The 23955-nt window shown below is 37.1% G+C and overlaps 1 long non-coding RNA gene across 2 annotated transcripts; it reads left to right on the plus strand.

Annotated features, from left to right (window-relative positions):
• The first annotated feature begins 1240 nt into the window (after positions 1–1240).
• On the plus strand, positions 1241–8670 carry LOC118256765 (uncharacterized). Of its 2 annotated transcripts, XR_004781322.2 has the most exons (5): positions 1241–1488; positions 2750–3042; positions 3988–4117; positions 7663–7763; positions 7906–8670. It is a non-coding gene; the product is annotated as an uncharacterized LOC118256765 (long non-coding RNA). The 2 variants fall into 2 exon arrangements; XR_004781321.2 differs by lacking the exon at positions 2750–3042.
• Positions 8671–23955: the final 15285 nt, after the last annotated feature.

The raw sequence follows: 23955 nt of genomic DNA on the forward strand, positions 1-23955 counted from the left end.
ACTCCCTGACCCCTTTCTAAACCCTGTCCAAATCTCCATGTCTCTCTGATTTGACATAACCAACCAACCAGAAACTTCAAGTTTTCTATATTTCTGCAGTTCTTCTGTCCCTGTCCTCATTCCTCCTTCTGTGTCCATGTGTTAGCATGGTCCCTATCTGGCTATTCTTATTCAGACTACCCTGCTGATATTCTCCTCTGTTCTTCCAGACTGAATGTATTTCTTTCTCTTGTTTGCTGCAGCCTACTGAACTTCTCCATCCTTCTGACTCTTCCCATAAGAACTAGTAATGGATCAGTTCTGACTGCTATTTTGGACACTCGCTGTAGGTACCATGATCCAAATCTATCTGCTTCTACTCTGTTGGCTGGAAAAGTTGACTTTGTTCAGGAAAAAAAAAAAAAAGAAAAAGGAAAATCAAGTTAAACAAGATAAACAGTAGCCACGTATTTGATTGTTTAGTTTTCAGTTTTTAGAAGAAACAGTGTTCACAAAATTATTGCACTATGCCTGCTTTGGAGGAGAAGAGGAGAGGAAACAAGCCTATGCCCACACAAAAGCTGTGGCTAGCACAAGTCAAGGCTGTTTTTGAATATATAGTCTTGAGGAAAGACGTGCTGGTTTTTGTTCACTGTAAAGGCTTCAAGGTTTAGGATTCTGGTTTGCATGTGTTCAAAGTGGGATAAGAAAGAATCAAACTGGGATAAGAAAGAACATTGACAGAGTTTCTTTGGGCTCCTTTCCCTCAAAGAATAAAGGAAACAAAGGAACAGAACGAAAAGGTGTTTTTTGAAAGAGATGTATCGCTTTCAGAAGAACTAGCAACTTTTGAACTGTTTTGTTAGTCTGGCCTATCAGTGGTAAGGTGTTCTGGGGTAGAGTGAATTGATCTTTTAACTCAAAGTCTTTTTAAAGAGGGACTTGAAAACAGAGAATTGTAATTAAGTCCCCATAGAACTGTTTTTATTAACTATAACTAATAATTTCAGTTGGGGTTTTGGCAGGAAATGTCTGTTTAAGAATGAATATCACTTACTCAGTGGTGCTCAGAAGTACAAGTAGATTTGTCAAAGCAGTATTTTATTCCAGGACAATTGAGTCATCCACCACATAGACAATATATTTTCCAAGAATTACGCAAGTGGCCTTGGAAAAAAATGGAATATTTAGGTCTTATGCATCTCAATGAAGGAAGCAGATTGTCATAACAACTTTGAAAATGCCATTCTTTCAGTCACAATTAATTTCAGCTCAGTCCAGGCACTTCACAGAACTGAGAACCGGAAAGTCAACAACGAAACTAAAGGCAATAGCTACAGGGCACAGGTTAGGGATTCTGTCAACATCTAAGGCTTGTGAATGCCTGCTGCAGCAGTCCTCATTCTGGGCGTGAAAAAAAAAGAAGCTAGAGAAGACAGGAACATGAATCTGCAGAGAAAACCTTATTAATTGTACATTGTGGCGAATTTGAATAGTGTGTCTTCAAAGGTAAGCTGTCAGTGTTACAAGGAAAGTTTCAACTAATTAACAACAATTAATGGATTTAAAACATGTACTCAGGTGTTTTGCTGAACTGAATCCTAAATGGTGGTAATACAATAATCTTGTGTATGAACTGCTTGTTTCTTTTGAGCGAACAGTTTATTCAGCATCATTCTGTGGCTTCTTTTCTTAAAACAGTAAATAGAGCTTAGGATGAGTTTGGTTCTTCCTAAGCAGCTGTGTCGGAGACTAGTCTGTTACCTGAAGACTTTATAGACTAGTACTTCTTTCACCTTTACAAATAGCCAAGCACAGAGAAGACCTCATTAGTTAAAGTGCAAATCCATATTGGTTTTACACTCTTATAGAAATCTTATTTAGTATATGTGTACTGTTAACAAGGCAGACAATCTGCACAATTAAAAACATACTGTAACACTACAATCCCTCTGGGTTAATTTCTTTTTCTTTTTTCTCCTCCTTTCTCATCTTTATCATCTACTTTTTCATTGTCTTTTCATCACCCACCTGAGACCGGAGCCCAGGTTTAATGTGCCTTAAGGGGAAATAAGAGGTTCTGCCAAGAATTCCTCAATGTAAAATCCCCTCTCTATACTGGCTAGACTCAGCAAATCAGTTTTTCTTGGCTGGAGTGTTATCTGCTTTGGCTGAGAAGTGAGTTTTGAAAAAAACAAGGTGTGAAAAAAATGCCACTCTTTGTTTCATCCAGGCTGGTATCATCTGTCATATGTATTGCTACTATTTATTTAGCAGAAGTGAGAGGCACTTGCCATTTGTTTCTATTTGACATCTTTGACTTTTCACTTTGTTTCCTCAGGATTTCATTAGTTAGACCTTCCTGCTTGTTTTGCCTCCCCTCTTCATCTTGCTTCACCTGTGTGAATGGTCATTCAGCATATGGATACTGTGATCTACCATGTTTTCTGTTTTGGTTCTTATGGGTTCTAAAGGGCAAGATAAAGCAGGGGCAAGGAGAAACATATTCTGTTCCTGATTTGCAGAAAGGCATGTCTGGAAAGGTGGTTCTTTATTTTATTTTACTTTATTTTACTTTATTTTACTTTATTTTACTTTATTTTACTTTATTTTACTTTATTTTGCTTTACTTTATTTCATTATTTCATTTTATTTTATTTTATTTTATTTTAATTATTTTATTTTATTTATTTTATTTTATTTTTCAAAAACATTGTTATATAGAAATTGTATTATTATTTCTGAGTAATAAACTATTTGCTTATTACAGAATATATTTCATAATCAGAAGATCACAAAATATCTTTCAAACCAAAACAACATTTTTACCAGCTTTTCATGAAACCCTGAGTATTGGCAAGATTTATCTGCTGTGACTCAGCAGGTTTGAGGAACATTTACTCAGACTGAGATATTTTTGGAAGAGTAGTCTGACTACTATAGCTAAGAATAATAATTCTTTAGAAGATGTTTCAGATGTTTTTCTCTTTGGAAAATTGTTCTCAGCTTTATCAGCTTCATTATCACCCCTGAAAAACCTTCACAGTCAGAGTGAAAGTTAAGGTAAGTTTATTGTAAGCTCAGCCTCAACAAGGCTAAATGCTGGGTCACAACACTTGGGACACAACCCCATGCAATACTACAGGCTGGAGGAAGAGTGTCTGGAAAGCTGCCTGGTAGAAAGGTCAATAGCCGAATGAATATGGGCCAGCAGTGTGCTTAGGTGGCCAAGAAGGCCAAAGACATCATGGCTTGGATCAAAAATAGCATAGCCAGCAGGACTAGGGAAGTGATTGCCCCTCTGTACTCAGATCTGTTGAGGCTGCACCTTGAGTACTGTGTTCAGTTTTGGGCCCCTCACTACACAAAGAACATTAAGGTGCTGCAGAGTACATAAAGAAGGGTCTAGAGAGCAAGTCTTATGAGAAGTGGTTGACGGAACTGGGGTTATTTAGCCTAGAGAAAAGAAGATTCAGGGGAGACCTTACCACTCTACAGATACCTCAAAGTAGATGGTAGCGGGGTGGAGGTTGGTCTCTTCTCCCAGACAACAAACAATAGGACAAGAGGAAATGGTCTGAAGTTGTACCAGGGCAGGTTTACGTTGGATATAAGGAAAAAATTATTCACTGAAAGGGTCATGAGGCATTGGAAGAGGCTGCCCAGGGAAGCAGCTGAGTCACCATCCCTGGACATGTAGATGTGATGCTTAGGGACATGGTTTAGTGGTAGACTTGGCAGTGCTAGGTTAACAGTTTGACTAGATGGTTTTTGAGGTCTTTTTCAAGCTAAATGATTCTATTTTGTTCTGTTCTGTTCTATTCTATTCTATTCTATTCAACATAAGATATATAGAGAAAATATTAGTCAATTTCATGTATATCAAATGTGCTGAAGGAAGTACAGCACTCTGTCTTGCTTAGTAAAGATTTCCAAAATCACATGGAATATTACATTGTCCTTTTGTCTATGTGATCAATAAATCAGTGATCAGTTCAAATTCCACAGGTAAAGCATCAGGAAAACTCTGAAATTGTAATGCAAGAAGTATGTTCCCATATGTCACTGGCTGTCTTACATCAATGAAACCAAGTGAAAGATCATGTTAAGTTCAAGCATCAACTATATATTCAATTTTGTAAGTTACTTAAAAATTCTCTCTCTTTCTAAGATAACTCTTTAAGAAACTTTAAAACTATCTTCATTGAGAATGAAGTGTTGTGTGGAATCAATTTTTTTTTTCCCATGAAGAACGATTATTCCCTTTCCTATTGAAATTTGTGGCCATAAAATAAATGAGATTTCATCTCATAACTATAACAGTTTGAAAAATGCTGGTGGAATGGGGTGAGGTCCAATCTCTTCTGGCTACATGTGGGTAACGGATATTGACAGCAAGGACTTCTTTGCATGCAGATGGAGGGGAAAATAAACAAGGGACATGTAACTGCTGTCACACTGCAAGCATAATCAGTATTGATATCAAACCAAAAGCTCAAAGGGATATTTCTATACATGTACAATTTATGGTCCCACAGATTTGAAATGAGCAAAACTCCTTACCTAACCCTTATACACACCTTGGAATGAAGACCAGATCTTTTCTTGCAGATACATAGCTAAAGTTCAAGGTTCTTTCCCTGTATTAAAAATATATGCATATTTCATAATTAATATACATGGAAATACTTCAGGAAATGCTTGAAATATATTAAAAACATCAAAGTATTTTTTACCATGAGATTGTATTTCTATAAGGAATATGAAACACTGCATTTTTTGCTACTGTGTAAGGAAGAGCTTCTCCTCTTTCTGCTGTGGTCACTGATTCTTTTTACCTTGATAAAATCCCAGTGTGCCTGGATAGAAAGCAGGATAACAAAAGCACACATTGTTGAAAAGCTATTAGAAAGAGAGCATGAACTCAGTCAACTGCCAGCCCTGAAATGATGGAGCTATTATAAATCGTATCCTTGAAATACCAAGGAGAAGGGAGAAACCTCACGTGTCCTTACACCTGCACTCCCTTTATTTCATTTAGACAGCGTATTATTCACACACAGAAGAGGGTGAGTTAAGAAGGGTTATTCTCAACTTGTATTCTCTTCCACAGGCTTAAAAAACACATTCACAGACACAGACACACACACATGAAAAGAAAGAGCAAACATAAGGAAGAAGATATTTGAAAATGAAATGGTTTCAAGCATCTCTTGGGACTCAGTAGCACCACAACCTTTCAGGGTATCAGAGAGCTTCTAGAGTCTCCATGGTATCTCAGCATCTCTAGGGACATGCTAGAGTTTTAGATTTATTTCATATATGTCAGAGGCATGTTTTTCATAAAAGATATGAAAGCTTTTGCTTTCCTATTATTTCTTACTCCAATTCTTTTCCATATGCACATTTCTTTTCTGATTTGAAAGCTTCAGGTCTTCTTAGGTTGTACCTGTGATGGTCTGGACTGTAATTTTTTTGGAACTTGTAGACAGCATTTCTGGGTGGAGTGTTAAAATCAGCCAATAAAGCACTGCTGGTTAATACAAGACAAATACCACAATGGCCTTTACTAGCTCAGCATAATATTGATCACTAGCCTCATATTTCCATTTTTCTTAGGTAGCAAAGTGATCTTAGTTTTATTGGAGTCTTGGCCAAAACAATGCATTCTTTTCTGGGTAGGAGAGGAAATAAATGTCTTAACTCTAACCAGACAAACCAGATGAACTTTTTTTTTTTTTAATTTTTAATATATATATTTTTTTCCCCCTAAAAATCATTCTTCATAAGGGATTTTTTTCTACCCTCTGTCTAAGCTGTATGATGGGAGGAGCTAACAACATCCTCCTCAACATTCAAAAGCATTAAAGAGTTCTCTTTCTTTACATGACATTTCCCATGTTGCAGTTTCTAGATCCACTTCATGTCTTATGTATCTCTTTGAACACCTTATTCTAGATTCTTTTAAGGTTAGCTGAGCATGGTATTTGCGTGGGTTTGCAAACAGTTTTGATATCATCTGGTCTTTGGAAATCTCCTTAGGGTTTAGTGCCACACATACTGTCTTAGAGTCAGGGCCTTTAATCATGGCCAGACAGTTTTATTCTAAATTTTTTTTTTCTTCTAGATAGAGTCCAAGAAAATTCCAAAATTACCATTCATAAAACACAGTAGTTTAGGAAAAATAAATAAATAAATAAATAAATAAATTGAGCTCTTTAAAAGGATGTACACTTCAAGAGATTGTGCAATCATTGTCCTTTGGTTTAGTTTCATATTATTTTATTGTAGTAGTGAAATTGCAGAAATAATGCAACTGCAAACCAAACTGACATGAAAGAAACAAAAAAAAAATTGATTATAAATTTAACAGACTTTTGGAGGAGAGGATTATCTTCTTACAATGATGTACCATTCTAAAGAAAGAGACTGTAAATACAAAGTGTCATGATAACATGTTTTAAATTACAGCAGCAATGTTGATAGATTAACAATGATAATGAACAAAGATATCAAAGATATCAATATTGCTTCAAACACATATTTAATGTGCATGTTGAAAACACAATGTAAAAGCAAAATTCCCTAAGCTAAAGGTAAGTAAAGTGTGTTGAACAAGTCTGACTGACAGAGATTGGTCGACTCACTAATTGGAAGAACATACAAGTGAAACTAACCACGTAAATCAAAGATTAAATGAAGGAAACACTATCACAGATTAAAGATTTATACAGCTGTTTCATCCATCTGGTGTTTAACTAAGCAAAGGCTGGTGGAGAGCATATGACTCAGATGTCTATATTGCAGGATAACTGACTGATTAAATGAATTTGTACATCCATCAAAGATCAGAAGACTTAAAACTAGACTTACCAAAAAAATCCATACAAAAGATTTTGAGTGCGCATAGTTTGTAGAAGAGTGGGCACCAATTTTCAAGACAGTTTTGGAAGGCCACAAAACAAGAGATATCAAGCTGAGTTTTGGAGCTGCAGCAATTATAAATAAAGTGTCTATGAAATCACAGAATCACAGAATTGTAGGGGTTGGAAGGGACCTCGAGAGATCATCGAGATCTAAAAGTTATATTGTAATGTCCAGAAATATTGTATGTAAAGAAAATGAATGGCTTGAAATGTAAAATAAATGCATACAGTAGGAAGGTAAATGTATACTTACAAACATAAGCTACAGAGAAAATTTATATTCTCATTAGATTTGAATATCTTACACATAAAATTTCTTTTTGAAGAAATAATTTAGTTAGTGTTCTCATTTGTAAAGGTAGCTTTTCAAATGTTAATGTGTAAATGATTACCTGTACTTGCCAAATTTCAAGAAAAGCTGATGACTTCATTCAAGTTCTTGTATGCCCCAAACATCCTGATGTGGGTAACTGAAAAGAAGATCTGTTTGTAACTTCTAAACCTTGCAATGAAAAGCTATGGTGACATGTACTGAGTAGATCAGTACACCAATATTTCTGCTTTTCAATGTTGGTATTTTTGCTTTAAGCACATTTTAACCCTAGCAGAGAATACGAAATCTGGAAACAGAAACATTCAATCCAGACTCACACAGGAGTGATAATGTCTTCGTTTAGCTAAAACAACACACACACACATGATTTCGAGATGTTTATACCTTGCATTTGTGTTTCTCTCCCATGGCTGTACTAACGAGGAACTTTGCACATTGAAACATTATCACGACACAGTGGCAGAAACCACAGACAGAGCAATCTTGATGAGCATGATGAAAGGCACAGAGCTGGAACAATCAAGGTGAGAGTGTTGGATTATCTTCATAATAAAACTGTCTAGATTTCAAAAGAGGGAAGTGAAATATAGTACTTACTCAAAAGATGTAAATTTATATGCTTTCTATTGATCTTCTGTAAATTTTTCTTCTGTATGTCACCCACAGGTTTATTGAAGAAAAAAAACCCTTCAATCAATACCCAAGCAAAAAGTCTGAGAGAACACTGTAGCTTGAGTTGTTCCCAGATACTTTATCTCTGCTTCTTCCTAATAGTAGCTCTCTTGGATTTATCACAACTTTTCATGTTGTGCAACATTGTGGGAACAGCTTACAAGTTTTTAAATATGCTACATCCAATACCGTGTGTGTTATTCATTAAATTAACCATAAGCTTTATTGTGCTGGGCTATATAAAACACTGGGTGTGTAAATGTACTGGGTCTGGCAGGGAACATTCCCTGCAGCAGCCCGTACAGTGCTGTACTCTGCACTTGTAACTAGAACAGCACTGGTAACACACCAATGCTTTGCCTATTGCTGAGCAGTGATGGCACAGCACCAAGACTCCCTCCAAACGCCCCAAAGCCAGTAGGCTGCAGGTGGGCAAGAACTGGGGAGGGCAGCTGACCTAAACTGACCAAGGGATATTCCATAGTGTATGATGCCACACTCAGCAATAAAAGGTAGAAAAGAGGAAGGAAAAGGGGGAGATCTCATTACAAAGACGTCTGTCCTCCCAAACAACCAATATGCGCATTGAGACTCTGCTTCCCAGAATGTGGCTGAATGTTGCTCATTGGTGGGAAATAGAGAAGATTTTTTTTTTCATTCCCTCTGTGTTTCCACCTGGCCTTTACTTGATTCTGTTGTTGTTGTTGTTTGCTTGTTTTCCTTCTTTATTTTCCCATTAATTAAATTATCCTTATCTCAACACACGAGCATTTTATTTGTTCTTTCCAGCATACATTCTTCTCCCTCCTCTAATTTTTTTTTTTTTTTTTTAAGGACAGGAGAGTGAGAGAGTGGTTGTGGCAGAGTTTAGCTGCCCAGCAGGGTAAAACCACCACAATCCCTTTTGGCACCCCATGTGGGTCTCAAAGTGTTGAGATAATAGATTTGATGAGAGCGTTTTAGAGGGAACTTGCAATTATCATACTTAGTTAACAGTTGCTAGTCACAATGTTGCCTGGTTTGCTCTTCATATTTTTATATGTGATCCTGTTTTACATTATCCATACCATGTTCTCCTTTCTACTGTATCTGAGAGTTTGCTAAAGGCTGATTTTATTTTATTATTTTTCAGTTCACTGTCCTGTAAATCACTGGCCTTGAGCCTAATGTAGTATTCAGGCCCTGCAGTGACATTTTACTCTGCAGAAGGTCTACAGCTCAGCCTATGTATAGGTCATGTTCAATAGATTAATTATCCTTGCTTTTGTAAACTCACAAAACACACATCCTCCAAGAATTTAGGGCAAAACCTTGAAGCCTATCTTTTACTGCAGGTAACTTCACTTTGTAACATAGACAGGAAGCAGAAGGATTTGAATGCAGATACAGCTACCTCCAGGCAGTTTGAGCTGGGGTCACCTTCCATCAACAGATGTTTGTCTAAGCCTGAGTCAATAAACTTGAGCTCACCTTATGGTCAAGGAGAAGACACAGGAGCTCCCAGAGGGTGACCTATCCTACAGTTTAGGTTAAGGTGGAAATACTTTGGTAATTTGGAAGTAGTTATGTGTGGTGACATGGAAAGTAGTCTTGGAAGGATGGCTGGCTACATGTGTATAACTTAAATATCCATCTTTTGCCTCTTCCATGGTTATATTTGTCCACTACTCAACACCAAAGGTGCTCAACTTTTTGTTTTACTATCATTTCTTTGTACAGGGTCAGCACAAAACCAGTGCACCTTCAAATTGCAGCTGAGTCCTTAAAAAGGTATTAAAATGAACTAGATTTGACTGGCCCATGCCAATGAGCAGGTTTTCACCTCTATTAAACTCTCACACTGATTATTTCACAACTGTGAAAAGTAGTAGAGAAAGCTGTGCATAGCCATTCACAAAGCAGATTTCTGGCTGGAGGGCATGGTGAGTACTCAGAATCTCCCAGTCTTCTAAAAAAACAGGCACCATTTTTACTTCTCTTCTTGTGAAAAAAGTGCTGCTAGATGTTACTTCACAGACGACTGATGAACAGTGTTGGTGAAGAGGAGGCCTTGAGAGAAAAATGGGAGACACTTAGCTAGCCATGTCAGCATGTTCCTCTTTTGTTTTAAATGCCCTTGAATTTGCCTATGACAAGCTCAAGAAATGATATGGACTGGTGTTTATAATGTTTCAAACACCAAATGAAAAACAAATTTGCAAGTAAAAAGTATGAGACCATAGAGATTAGACTGTCAAGGTTGCTACATGGGATAGAAAACCTTCTGCAGGATATATCCAAACCACTATATGCAGAGCTCTTATAGATAAAGTAAAAATGAAAAATATTAAGAGTGCAAGATAAAAGGTTATATTTGCTTACATGCATCCAGGTACATGTATATACACATATAAAAATAATCTAATTATTTATTCATAAAAAAAAAGTGAAGGGAAGCTGCTGTGCAAGAGATGTAGTTCTTGTAATAAGTAGAGTTAAAAAAAGGAAGGTATGATTTAATTTGGGCTGTTTTTAACTAGCTTTTGGAATTAAAGAAATACCAACAAAATGATGTGGGTGGGCATGACCCTTCTGTTCTTCCTATCGCTGATGAGAAGGCAGTAAGTCATATTTCAAAAGACTTGGACTGGAGAATTTCTAAAGTACACGTTGACAAAATTATGGTAGTAACAGTCAATTCAAGGAAAATGAAGACTGTAGTAGGAGGTCATGTGGACAGTATTGCAGGGATTGTCCTAAGCAGATTTATCTGTTTCTCCTGAAGAAAACTTTGGGACACAATACCCTTTATAGTACTCCTTTATTACGGATCTATTACTATGATCAAAAGTTGAAGCAGGTTCAAGTGCTATCCAGGGAATGACTTGATGGCAAGGATGACCAGTCCCACCAAGGAACAGTACCTCACAGACACCTGCTTGTTTTGTTCTGAAAACTTTGCCCTACTATGGGGCTTTGAGCAACCTGGTCTAGTGGAAGATGTCCCTACCCATAGCAGGAGGGTTGGAATTAGATGATTTTTAATGTTCCTTCCAACCCAAACCATTCTATGATTCTATTATCAGTGTGGCTTTTCTCCCATGGAAATAATGCAAAACAAGGACAGTTTGGGGAAAACTGGCTCATTCATTGTATCCCAATAAAAGTTAGAATTAATCAAGGAAGGAAATTCTTGCAGGTGTTCTTTCTCTTTCCCATTGGACTTAAACAATGAGAAGAAAATTAAACAAAAGGAAGAAGCTGATGAATCAGACTCAGAATATGAATAATTCTGGGACCAAAGAGCTCCAGACAAAAGAAAACATGATTCTTGTTTTCACAGTTCATCCTTCATTTTCCAGTATCTATCACCATCTACTGCCAAGATGCCAAGATTAAAATCTGTTTCACCATTTGCCTTCTCATATTTGAAGTGAGTTCAAAGAGATCACTGGTCCCAGACTGAAAGTGCATTACTCTCAAAACAGGCAAAACAACATGAGAGTCTGCAAGGAAGATCAGCATGAAAGCATTCATGAAATCATGATTTTTTATTTTTATTTATTTTTTTTTCTGACAGTGAGGGGCAAGGAAGAAGAGAAAAAGTATCCTGTCCTCAGAGTCCTTTAAAGTGGTCTCTTCCTGTTTATTTATTCTGGAATCCTTATTTCTATCTCTGTTTCATCCTTTTCTCTCTCTTTTTTTTTCATCATAAATACAAAAAATATATATATTTTGACTGCAAAGGGTAAGCAAGGGAGTGCTGATCTTACATATAACAGCACTGGGGTAGTCAAAATCTGATTTCCATTTCTGTCATATACTTCATATGAGATCTGAGTGATCATGTGTACTGAGTTTGTAAGCTCTCTGTAGTCAAGTCCACTCTCTCACTTTGTCTTTACCAGTAGACACAGCCTTTTTCAGCACCCCAATCCTCTAGATATTTATCTAGATATCCTACACTGTAACAATGGTACCACATTTATTCTAGAGGATCTCAGGAAATCTTAACCCAATCTGCACAGAAAAACTCCTTATGTCACAGTTTTGATGCCATAAATATTAATGACCTAGCACCATGAGGAGCAGGTGAAACCAGTTGGCATAAAAAAACAGCAACATAGAACTACACAAAACTATTGCATATGGGCTAGCCAGAGTCACTGAATCAGGAGAAAGGTAAGTAGAGCACTGGTGGATGGCATGATGGGGAATGTGCAGTCAGCACTCACATAAACCCAGAGTGAGATGTCAGACGAGTCAGGAAAGGAAGAGGTACCCTACCAACCTCATCTCTTGTGTTTTCTTCCCCCATAAGTGTCCAATGGTGTCTAACATCCCTTGATCCTGATGGTGAACCATTTTGGACACATGATTCCAAGCCTTTGTAGATGCAGTTCCAGCAAGTCACTGGAGTTTGCCCACCCAGCCATGAAGTCTGGGCTCTTCACTTAAGGGCCCTCATCATGCTGGCACTAATACAACACCAAGCATGTGGTGCTGCTTTGGTGAGCCTGAGAGCATGTAAGCAACTCAACTGGGGCAATCGATATGAAACCAGTCAGACCATGCTTGTCATTACTAAATGACTGCTGACAATGTACAAACTTTGATAACAAAGTCTGCTTGATATTGAAGGTATGTGTTTTTATACAATACTCAAAACTGATCTAAACTAGTCTTGCTTATCATCTTTTTCACTATCATTAAAAGTCTGATTTTTTTTTTAAAGGGAGTTGGAGGTATCATAATATAAACATACCTCTGTGTATGCAGGATAGTCTAAATATAGACATAGGTGTTCATGTGGATTTACTTTTCTTAAATACTGCAGAAATACGTGTGTTCACATATGCATATTTTTGTGCACAATACAAAGACTAATGCATTCTACCTAATGAAATTTTATGTACCAAACCATCAATATAGTTAGTCACAATAGAAGCATCTATGACAAACTAAAAGCCTTTGGCTTTAGGATGAATGGGATTGCTGCTAGAAAAGCTTATAATCCTGTAACATTACTATTGATTTATTGTGTTACTACACTTATACAAAAGAAAAGAAAAAGGGTGAACTTTATTAGTGTAACAAATTTGAGCCTATGAACAGGCTTTTCATAGAGACACCGCTACTTCCCTGTAGTACTTTGTGTGAAAAATGCTACTATTTTATTTTTATTTAAAAAGTTTCCAACCATTATTATGTGAAACACATTAAAGAAACAGCTACCCATTTCCCTTTATTTATTCTGTTTTTTCTTTAAAAAGCTGCTTTCCCGCCTGGAATGCATTCTGACAATAAAAATATGAATAAAATACAAATAACGTCAAAATGGGCTGGGGCTTTGGGGAACAGAAAAAGAACATGTATAATTAAAGACTACATCATAATGCCTTGAAAAGAACTGATTAAAATATTTTTCATGTGATTTCATTGTGTTGAAGCCAAAACATTTCACAGAAGTATATGAGTTGAAAAGGACATTTTTAACAGGAAAATTTTCCAGTCCAGATTCTCAACTCAGAAGTGACCAGAGTGAGAGACTAGCTCACATTTTTAGCATAATAATCATTGCAAGCCAAGGCTTTAGTTTTGCTCTGTACTGTTCAGAAAGACCTAGCAGGAGATACTTGGCCCTGAAGGAAGAAGTAATAGGGTCCCTGGGTCATCACAATTCTGTTGATATCATCTGTTGATGTATGATGTATGATCTGTATCATACATCTGTATGATATCTGATGAACCTGTATGATTCTGTTGATGAATCACTTTGAATACTCCCATGACAAAGGGGTCTCAAGTTTCATAAGCCTTTTCCAAACTTTTTTGAAGTACAGCTTGAAATCCCAGAGCAGTCCAGCACTATCCTCTCTCTATGAAAATACCACAAGTGTTCCACATTGAAATGAAAACAGGATTTGGAAAACCAAATGTCATGAAATTAAACTGTTGCCTTGTTTCAGTATTGCAGCTGAAAGCTGTTCTTATCTTTTAAATTTTCAGGATTATTTGGGACCCCAACTTTCTTGTAATGTAACATATTCTCTCTCTATATATCTAGAATATATATATATATTCTAGATAATTCTCTCTCTATATATATATTTGTATCTAGAAATATGCTGAAATCTGTATCTTCATGCTTGATCTTTAGAAGAACTTGTTGACTTCTCTGAAATCCAATGTCATGATTTTTAGATTTTTTTCCTGTTTCTTTATAAGGAACATGTCCTGTGTTTCTTAGGCACTGACTGGGAAACATTGTATTCCTGCTCACTGGGGATGTCACAGGATACCTCAGATATATTCTTAATAAGAGAATCAGAGCTATGCACTCAAGTTTGAACCCTCCCTGCATCCCTCCTGGTAGGCCAGCCTGTCTAACTGTGTGGTGTAGCACCATGCAGAGATGCTACCTGACATACCAGGCAATGTACAGATCTGGTTACGTAGCAAAAGTGTCTGTAGACCTGTAGCTTACTGGCTCTCATCAGAAATTGGACTAAATGTTGTGGTGATGCAGCTATTTTGCCACCTGGACTAGCGCTAGATCAGTTAGAAGTAGGTTTGCGTATGGTTAGTGATCACTGGTGGCCTCATTATGTGTTCATGAAAGAGCAGTAGTTCCAAATGTGCATGGTTGGATTATTGCTATCAGAAGATAAGCAAGAAAAAAAAAAAAAAAAGTAGTCCTTGACTCCTAGCCAAGAATTCCAAAGTGATCCCCCAGGGCAGGAAAGGCATCTCAAAACAATGTAGGGACTTCTGGGAGTGAGCAACTATGGCAAGTGGCAAGACAGAAATTGCACCACGATAAATGCAGAACTTGTACTTGTGAGCAACCTCAGGTAGAGTTAGGCTGTCACAAAAATACATAAATAAATAAATACATGACTCACAGAACTGACTATATAAATTAATAGCAGGAGTCAAAACCTTTTTTTTTTTTTCTTATTACCTGTCCATAAGTCACATAAAAGAGAAAAGATAGTGGAGACATAACTAAGCTCATGAAGACCAACAATAAGCTCCTGACATAAACCTAAGAACAAAATACATATCCAACTTGTCTCATTCAAGAACTCCAATAACTATAACAGGTATTGTAGAGAAACTATCCTACGTTTAAAAAATGGAATTTACACAAGGAAAACAAGCATTTCAACATGGGTTTAACCAGCTGCTCCGTACAGGGCTCTGTAACAAAACAGAAAACCTTCACACACAGTACAGCAGTAGGAGTGAACTTGACCTCATTTACCAACACGTCAGACACATCTTTACTTACAGGAGAAATGTTGCAAATGCATATACCTGGGGATGTACTACTGGATGGAGAAGAGATACACAAGTTAACAATGTACCAAGGGCAAGGAACTTTTGCTGCAACATATAAGAATGGCACACCATGGATTGCTGGAAGGACTAAGCACAAATTATTCAAGATAGGATTGCCTGAGTGTAGGTGTTCAACAGCTTCATTCCGGCATGCAGCTTAGGAAGTAAGGAAGTAATAAGATGCACCTTGATCAGGTTCCTACTGCTTTTTGTTCAGCTAAAGCATTAGAAAAAAATGGAATGTCTTGAACACAGCAAGTGGACGGGCTAATGCCCCTGGAGATCACAAAGCCAAATCACTTTTCAGCTGATATTGATCTGGGTGAGATGACCCTGTTAGAAGAGGACCATCAGTGGAATTAAAGAAATTGCTTTGCAGACGAACTTGACAGGTAGCCCAATTTTTAGGATTAAATATTGGGTTATTACTAGTGATTTATCAAAGACTGCTTCAAGGTAGCAGTACTACTTTTCATATTAACTGTCATAATATCAAAGAAAGAGGGGACAGAGGTCAGAAGTGCATACAACAGCCATTTCTCTGGACATGGAATACGAGGTAGCTTCCAGAGAGCTTAAGCAAAGCTGCATCATGACTAAGATCTGGAAATCAGACTGGGACATGCATGTAGACAAAAGCAAAACCCACAAGCAGGACAGCCCAAAATGAAATTGCCCATGATTTTTCTGGCTTTCAGGTGGGAAAAGTGGACCCCATCTGAGACTACTGACATTTAATGGGCAGTAGCAGAGAGTGAAGGAGGGAGATTGCTTTGCACCACAACACATTCAAAGAGCAATCTGTCTCAAGAACAAGCATTTCCACTGCAATGGTGTGGATAGGCTAGGTGGAGAAGCTGCTCTGATCACTCAGAAGAGCATCATTAAACATGATCTCAGGTTGTCTGCCAGGAGAGAGATCCTCTTGTCCAGAGATCTTAGTGTGCATTTTGTGTACACTTTACAGGACTTTGCCTAATACAATTAAATAACAGTGAATATCTGCTGGTTTGTGGCTCAGGCACATTTTTATCTTTTCTTGTCTAACATATGTAGTCACATTGAATGTATCAGGTTTCTTGGTATTGAATTCGTGGTAAGGACAGTACAATATTGAACAAAGGGACTTTATGTTCCCTCACATAATGATTTTTCTGTTTTCTCTCTCTCTCTCCTCTCCTCCACTGCCATTTTCCACCCCCACCCCTTCACTTTTCTCACACATTAAAGTACCATTTTATTACCTTGCAAATATATGGACACTAAACTGTAATCTGAAAACAGTAACATTAGAAGAGTCCTGCAAGAAGGGGGCATTCAGTAACAAAAAGCTCTTTCCTCTGGGCTTCAGCTTGGTCTCCTGAGACCTCTCCCCTTGGCTTTGCCAGTCTCATTATCTCTTTAGAGTTGTTTCTCTCTGACAGATCTTTTAGGCAAAGGCCAGGATTTTTAATTGTATCATGAAGAGAAAGATGCAGACCTAGACTTTATCTGTCTCATTTTTTAAAAAGCAGGCAGCTATATGTTGGATTTTCTGTGCAGCTTTCATGCCCTCGCAGACCTTTCCTGCATGAAAACTTAACAGCAGACTTCAGTTGATTTTGAAGGTTCACCTGCACTGTTACTGTAGATTTTACATTATTTGTAGTCATCTTATCTGGTGGGGAAAACATAAGTTAAATGCTTTTACTCTTTACTGTAAGACAGTCACAGCAGCTGATTTATCAAACTTGTGCATGTAAAAGTCATGCTTTGAAATTAAATTTGCAAATAGTATAGCCTGATAAAAATGAAAATGTTCCTGAAATGAATTTAGTTTTGGGAGACAAAAGAAATATAAAATTTTAAATAATTCTCTTTTAATCGTTAATGTCAATTATATTGGCATTAGAGTCCATCAAATCACTTTTTAGCAGGGGAGAAGGGTGTTTTTAACGTATTTCTTTAGCTTCCGAATAAATTGAAGGGCTTTCTGCAAGATTTTGACACACAGTATGGTGGCTGCAATACTAATTAAAAGCTGGTAGTTTCTAAATTAACTTGTGAGTACCTACAGTGATGGAAATTGCCTCCTTAACCATATTATTTACTGACAAAGCAGGTGATGACCTGCTTGTATCTCCCAAACAAGTTCATTAGTTTGTCCTAATGGCTACTGCAGATAAACACTCTGATATTTCATTATCATGCTGCCTACAGAAGAATGAGGTAATAAGAGAGAGGTGGTGGGTGAGGGTGGGGAGGTGAGGAAGGAAAGAGAGAAAAGAGAGAGAGAGAGAGAGAGAGAGAGAGGAAAATAATAAGGTGAAAAAACAAAACCCACCACCACCACTACCACCAAAGAAAGCAACCAACCAAACAAACAAAAAACACACCAGATTTCCAACTAACTGGGGTTTCTAGTAGGGCCACCGTGACTCATTCTTGGTCAATAGATGTATACCTGACAGCTGCCATTAATAACTATTAGAGAGCTGTTTGAGCTCCAGGGCGAGACATACTTCAACTTTCCAAAAATAAGATATTATCATTCTGCAATAATAATAGTTTAGGCAGCAGTAGTTTCAGCCCTCTTGGTCTGACTCTTCAAACTGAAATCATTTAATCTAAATGTTCTGTCCTGCCAGCTCCCCTTTTGGGTATACAATATGATGAAAGAGCTCAGAAGTCATTAATACAAATTTTTCTATAGAAAGTATTGGTCAGGTACATCTGGAAGTGGCTGTCTCATACATTACCTGCTGAGAAGACACATAAATCCTAGGCCAGCAAACTCATCAACACACCTCATGCTATCAAGAAACTGAACGACACTAGTAGTGCACTGGAAAACTGAATTTCACCACTAAATTGAAAGGAGATGAATTTGCCTCTTTCTGAATGCTGTTGCATCCTTTGGTAAACAGAAATGACTTCAGAGAAATTTCAAAAACATTTTTGAGAATCCTCTTCAATTTTGGTTTTGGTTTTACTGGAATTTACAGATACAAATGGATGACTGAGACTTTCTAAAAGACCTTTCTACACTGAGTCCTTGGTTTGGTTTATGTAAGCTGGCACTGGGTACCATGTCTTTACATCTAATTTAATTTTAGGGACAGATGAACTACCATTCTCCTATCAATTTCTATATTGTGTAGTCTATTATATGTACAGAAAATTTGGCTTAGAACCTTCCTGGTGTAATGCATTAAGGACACATTTGTTTGCCAAATATATTTACTCTTTCCATGATGCTGTTTACCAGTAAGATTTTGTATTGGAAGAAAATTGGAAGGATTCACAATGTTCCTGTGTTTATTACTAATGGGAGCAATCTCTCCTAGATATTGGGTTCTTGGCCATTTACAGAGAGGGATTTTTGTGTCAGTCTCCAAGTTAAAATATATGATATATGTGTGGTGAATAGTGCAGGAAATTAAACTAGTTCACATCACTTCCAGTCACGTTCAAAAGCATTTCCTCTTGAGTTAGAATGAGGGAAGACAGTGGGAAGCATTTTGTATCAAGAACCCCTCTAGTGATGTTTTAAAGGGTGGTCTAAGCAAACCTATTTCAAAGCTATGAGCCTAAGTACTTTCATTTTCTGGAGATAATATAACTGGAAAGACTGAGTTATGACTTCTTGGCATATTGCTACCTCAGACAGCAAATTAACCCCCTGTATTTAGGTTGCTTCCTCCTTCTGTTTATTCTGCTTTGGTGCTTTGTGCTGTAAGACCTGAAGGAGGCCAGCTCTGCATGAATGAGATTGTCCAGGGTCTTACAGATTGCTTCTAAACCACTTGGAAGCACTTACATTTGGTGGATCACCACAGTCTTTCCCATAGTCTCCAGACCATAAGTTAAGAAACTCCAAGCCTCAGGATATACCTAAAGCCAGCTGCAATTTGAGATTCTCCGTGGAGATCTGGCAACCTAGATGTCTGGATCAGCTTCAGACTGTCAAAGCTCCTTTGTAGCCTGTTTGCTGGGCTTTTATTCCCATGCCTGAGAGCTGGTGGGGATGCTACATGCTGTGCACCAAAATGTGTTCCCAACCTGGTTAGACCCAGTGAGCACAACTGAACTCAGGGGTTTAGAATAACCTTTGAGTACCTCAGACATGGCCTGAGGTGTCCTGTTTCCTCTTTCCTCATATGATATTTCCTTCATGTTAATAGGATGGAAAAAGTAGCTTACATATTGTGCTTATAAATGGCCATAGTGAAAACTTCAGACTGCCAGTCTGCCACATTTTTTATCCATAAATCTACATACTTAACAACTTTTGTTCCTTTTTTTTTTTTTTTTTTTTTTTTTTTTTTTTTTAATGTTCGGCCTTGCTTTCTTTCAGCACTTTGAAATAAATACTTTGACTTCCTCCCAAGCTATTTGGAATAGATCAGAGATCACCGTTTTGCCATTGTGGCGTGATTTTCAGCTGCTATCATGTCAGCTGGGTATGTGCACTGGTGAAGCATTGGGCCTTCATAGCCAGAGAGTCCAGGGGTAATCCCAGTATAGAAGCAACGGAGAATGAGAACTCCCAGTATTTCTCTATCTACAGTACTGCTCACCAGAGAATTATGTAAGTTATAGTTTTATTATTTTCTGTGGTTTAACATGACTTGAGACCAAAGGTGGACTGTTCTTCTTGTCCCATGTGTACAGGATGATATTGCTGTCTTTATTACTTTGGAACTTCAGGGATTAAAGCTATTTGGAATATAAGAAGAAGCAACAAGTGACTCTTTAGTTAATCCCCGGTTAACACAACAGCTGATAGAAATTGAACGAACCTTATGTTCTCGCACAGAAATACAAAACAAAAATTCTTTAGCTTCATTGTTTCCTCCTTACCTTTGAGACTAAAGAGTTAAAACCATCGTGAAATGACTGCAGTGAAAGAAAGTTCTGATTGTCGCTAATGCCGACTTAGAGCCTTTGCAAGGCTCTAATCAAGAGTGAAATTAACATTCCAAAAATAAGATAATGTTCTTTGTATTTTTTTAACTAATATCTTTAGAACCTTTCTAAGAGGTTTTTATGGTCTGCTTACTAGTATTAACATTATCTGCAAGTACAAAATGGATGCAAAACACTGCTCAACTATTTAAGCCACATACATTGCAGACAATGAGCTCTAATTAGAGAGAATCTTGTCATTTCTTCCTTAGATTCATGGGCTTGTTTTTCCAAAACCAGTACTTCTAAGGAAGTATTCTGAAGAAATGGCTTCAGATACAGATATGGGTTTATAATACATCATGATTCGGTGCAGTGTAGGGTGTTATATTAAAAATTTGAGGTAAAATGGATGATTCACATATCTGAGGTATATGAAAAAAATCAAATTATATGAGGTCTGAATGAGATGTAGATACACCTTTGAATTTTATTTATTTTTTATTAGATTACTTTTTTTTTTTTCCTTATGCTTACATATTCACCTGAGGCTTACGTTTAACCTGAAGAAACATCAGCTTCATAGTATAGAAGAAAATTAAACAGGGGCTGTAAAACACAGTTTTCCCTGTATCTGGAATCTCGTCTATCTTACTAAATAGCTCGTCAATAGCAAAATGCATTATATCACACTTCCAAGCTCAGCTTGTCAGAGCGGGTGACAATGTGACAATGACATAGCTCACAGGACTGGCAAGGAGCCGAAGCAAGAGAAGAATTCATTTGCAGGATGAGTGCTCTAAGACAAAGCAAACAAGGGAAACAGGAGAGTTCTGAGCTTCCATAGTTTTAACAAGCTCAACTTCCAGTTGTGTCCAGAAGAAAGATGTGCAAGCATTTCTCTCCAGCTAAAAATATGGAGCGAGCATTTTCAAGGTCAATATTAGAATAAATAAATAAATTAAACGTGACAGAAGTGTTTCTGTTGATGCCATCTTTATGATGTTTGTTCAATAAAAGGAACTTCAGAGAGGCTTAAAAAGGAATATGTAGAGGTCCAGCTGTAATTGACTGTATCATGTTCCATTGGAGAACAATGCTGGGGAAATTGCACAAAGAAAAGTGAAACCATTTAAAATTGTTTTTTTTTTTTTTTTTTAATTGACTGAAAATCCACCCATGTGAACACACTATCTGTAATTCAGTAAAGAATCACAGAATATCCCAAACTGGAAGGGAACTTCCAGGTTAAGACTGTGACTACAGGCTATCTTTACACTGTAGGATCCAGGACCATGGTTAACCTGCAAGGTCCTGAGCCATGTCCTGGCTCCCTGGTGAGCTGAGAAGTTGTGGGCATGCCATTGCCTCTTGTGCTGCTAGATGAACATGATCAGAGATGAGGGACAAATCTACAGCTATGCTACCTGAGAAAGATTCATTTCTCTAAGGCTTTTGGGCAGTGTGGACCACTTCTTGAGCCACAACCCTCACTTCCATTCTCCTTTTCAAATTTTCAGTACAACATCTTCCCTGTAGACCAAAATGGAATGAATAGCTTTCAGAGACAATGGTAACACCCTTCCCTTTTATTAACTGCTTAGCAGGCATGTCTTGTTCACCCAACAGGTAATATTTGAGTCTCATACCTATTAATTCTTCATTATCAATGGGAATTGAGGTTGCTTATTGCATTATGTCCGTACTTGTACATTTCTTCAGTCCTGGTGGCTTGTGGAAGTCAGGCAGGTACTTAGTATAATACTGTCCACTTGTCCTAGTAGAAAAGGGTATGACGTTTCTGCCTCTCTACCCTCTATCCTGCCAAACTACACAGCCATTGCTAGTGTAGTTGGAACTAACCCTCTTGAAGGACAACAGAGGGATGCCTCAAAGATGTCCAACAACAGCAGTAACTGTTTTGGTGCTTGTTTGTTTTGTGCTAACTCATAAATAAATAAAGGATCATTGTATGTAAGGAACATACAACCTATCCAAAGCTGTAATCTTAGTCCTGAACTTTCCAAATTAGGTAGGAAAGCTTTGTGTTGGCATGAACACTTAGTCATGCTGCATGCAAAGAGGAAACAACAGGCTGGTCCCTGAGAAGCTGTCTCAAAATATCAGTTCAAATAAAAAGCCAGACTAGGCAGTGGTGTCTAAAATTTTCCTTATGTAATCCTATTTTTCAACAATTTTAAGCAACAAGCATATGGGCTAAACAGTAGGTCACTACCTTAGTGAAAATTTAACTTATGATTGCAAAATCTGGAGTCTGAAAAACATTCTCTGTTCTGGTCCCAGAATGTTTTAGAAAAGTTCTAAAGATAACTTGACATTTACTTTTGTCTTTGCATATGACAGGGATTGGATTTTTAAATCAAATACAGTATGAACCATATTGAGAGGTAGATTATCTACTGAAAAACTGTGCTCGTTTTATTTCAGATCCAGTATAGATGGCAATATAGCATAAAAAAATAGAAGACTTCATTTTCACCCGTTTCTGAAAAAATATTTAAATTCATGAATTTCCATCAGGTGAACTCTGGTATGAACATCATTAACTGGGTGTTACTGTAAGTCAAACAATTCATAGTACTTGCCATAATATACCTCCCTTTCCTTTCTCCTCATAACAGGAAGTGACATACAGAATACTCCATTAGAAAGAACTTAACACTGAAGTTAATTCTTAATGGAGATGGTACAACACCTAGAAAATTTATGCTAGTTTATACAGAACATTTCTCTCATACAACAATTCAGTGCATGAAGACATGCAAGTGAACAATTAACAGACAGAGCTATTTCATTCTTGCTGTATATTTCTTCTCCCATGGCAAGCAAATTACCATGAGATTATTGGCAAAGTATCCTTTGAATAATAAATTGATTTTATAATCTTGTAATTTATCTTGAACTTTACATGGATTTTTTTCAAATTTTATTGAAGACTGCATTAAGGTTCAGTAGTTTATGTAAATTATATTGGTGTTAATGAGGTGTGAAGGATTATATGGCAGTGAAGACTTGGTTGGATATTTTAGCAGTTCATCTCTAGACTTTCTATTGTTTGCAATAACAAAAATGACATTTCAGCAGAGGCTTACAGAAATTTCATCAGGGTTCTGAAACGTTAACTGCATTTTTTAGCATATACTCAGTCTTTTTTGAGAACTTCTTAAATGAAGAATGAAAGCTATTTGTAATAAGGAGAAAACAATTGTTAGGTATAAATAAACATTTCACAGTTGATTTGAGATCAGAGAGAGGTTTTCCTTGCTTTCTTATTTTCTTTTTTTCCACATGTCATGAATTTTCTATGCTATTAATGGCATTACATCCCTTGCAAAGTTCTTACATGACTATGTCTAATGCTTCAGATCATAGCTTTATGTAAAACCAGGCTTCTATCCACAGTATAGGACCATCTACTGGTGCTTCCACTGTTCTGAAATCTTGAATGCATTTCATCATCTTCTTTCTAAGTTTTCTTTCTCATACATTCCTTCAAAAATGGTCTCCAAAATCCAAAGCTAAAATCCAATCAGCTGGATTTTAAAGAAAATAATGTATAAGAGTAAAGATATATTTGGAGTCATGGGAGCCAGGCTGACTTATCCAAGTGACTGACTCATTTTTAGTTTGATTTTTCTAACCACCTTAGAAAATTCAAACATTGGCATGAATTGAGAGGCAGACTTTCTGGAAAACTGTCTCCTTTTGCATGTGAAAATGATGGGTTCAATGAAAAGTAAACTTCATTCTTTAGTGTAAATTGATTATACAACCTTATAATAATATCAGAAATACAGCTAATTATAAAATTAA

The sequence above is a fragment of the Cygnus atratus genome, chromosome 2 (assembly GCF_013377495.2).
Source record: "Cygnus atratus isolate AKBS03 ecotype Queensland, Australia chromosome 2, CAtr_DNAZoo_HiC_assembly, whole genome shotgun sequence".
In the NCBI taxonomy this organism is placed as follows: domain Eukaryota; kingdom Metazoa; phylum Chordata; class Aves; order Anseriformes; family Anatidae; genus Cygnus; species Cygnus atratus.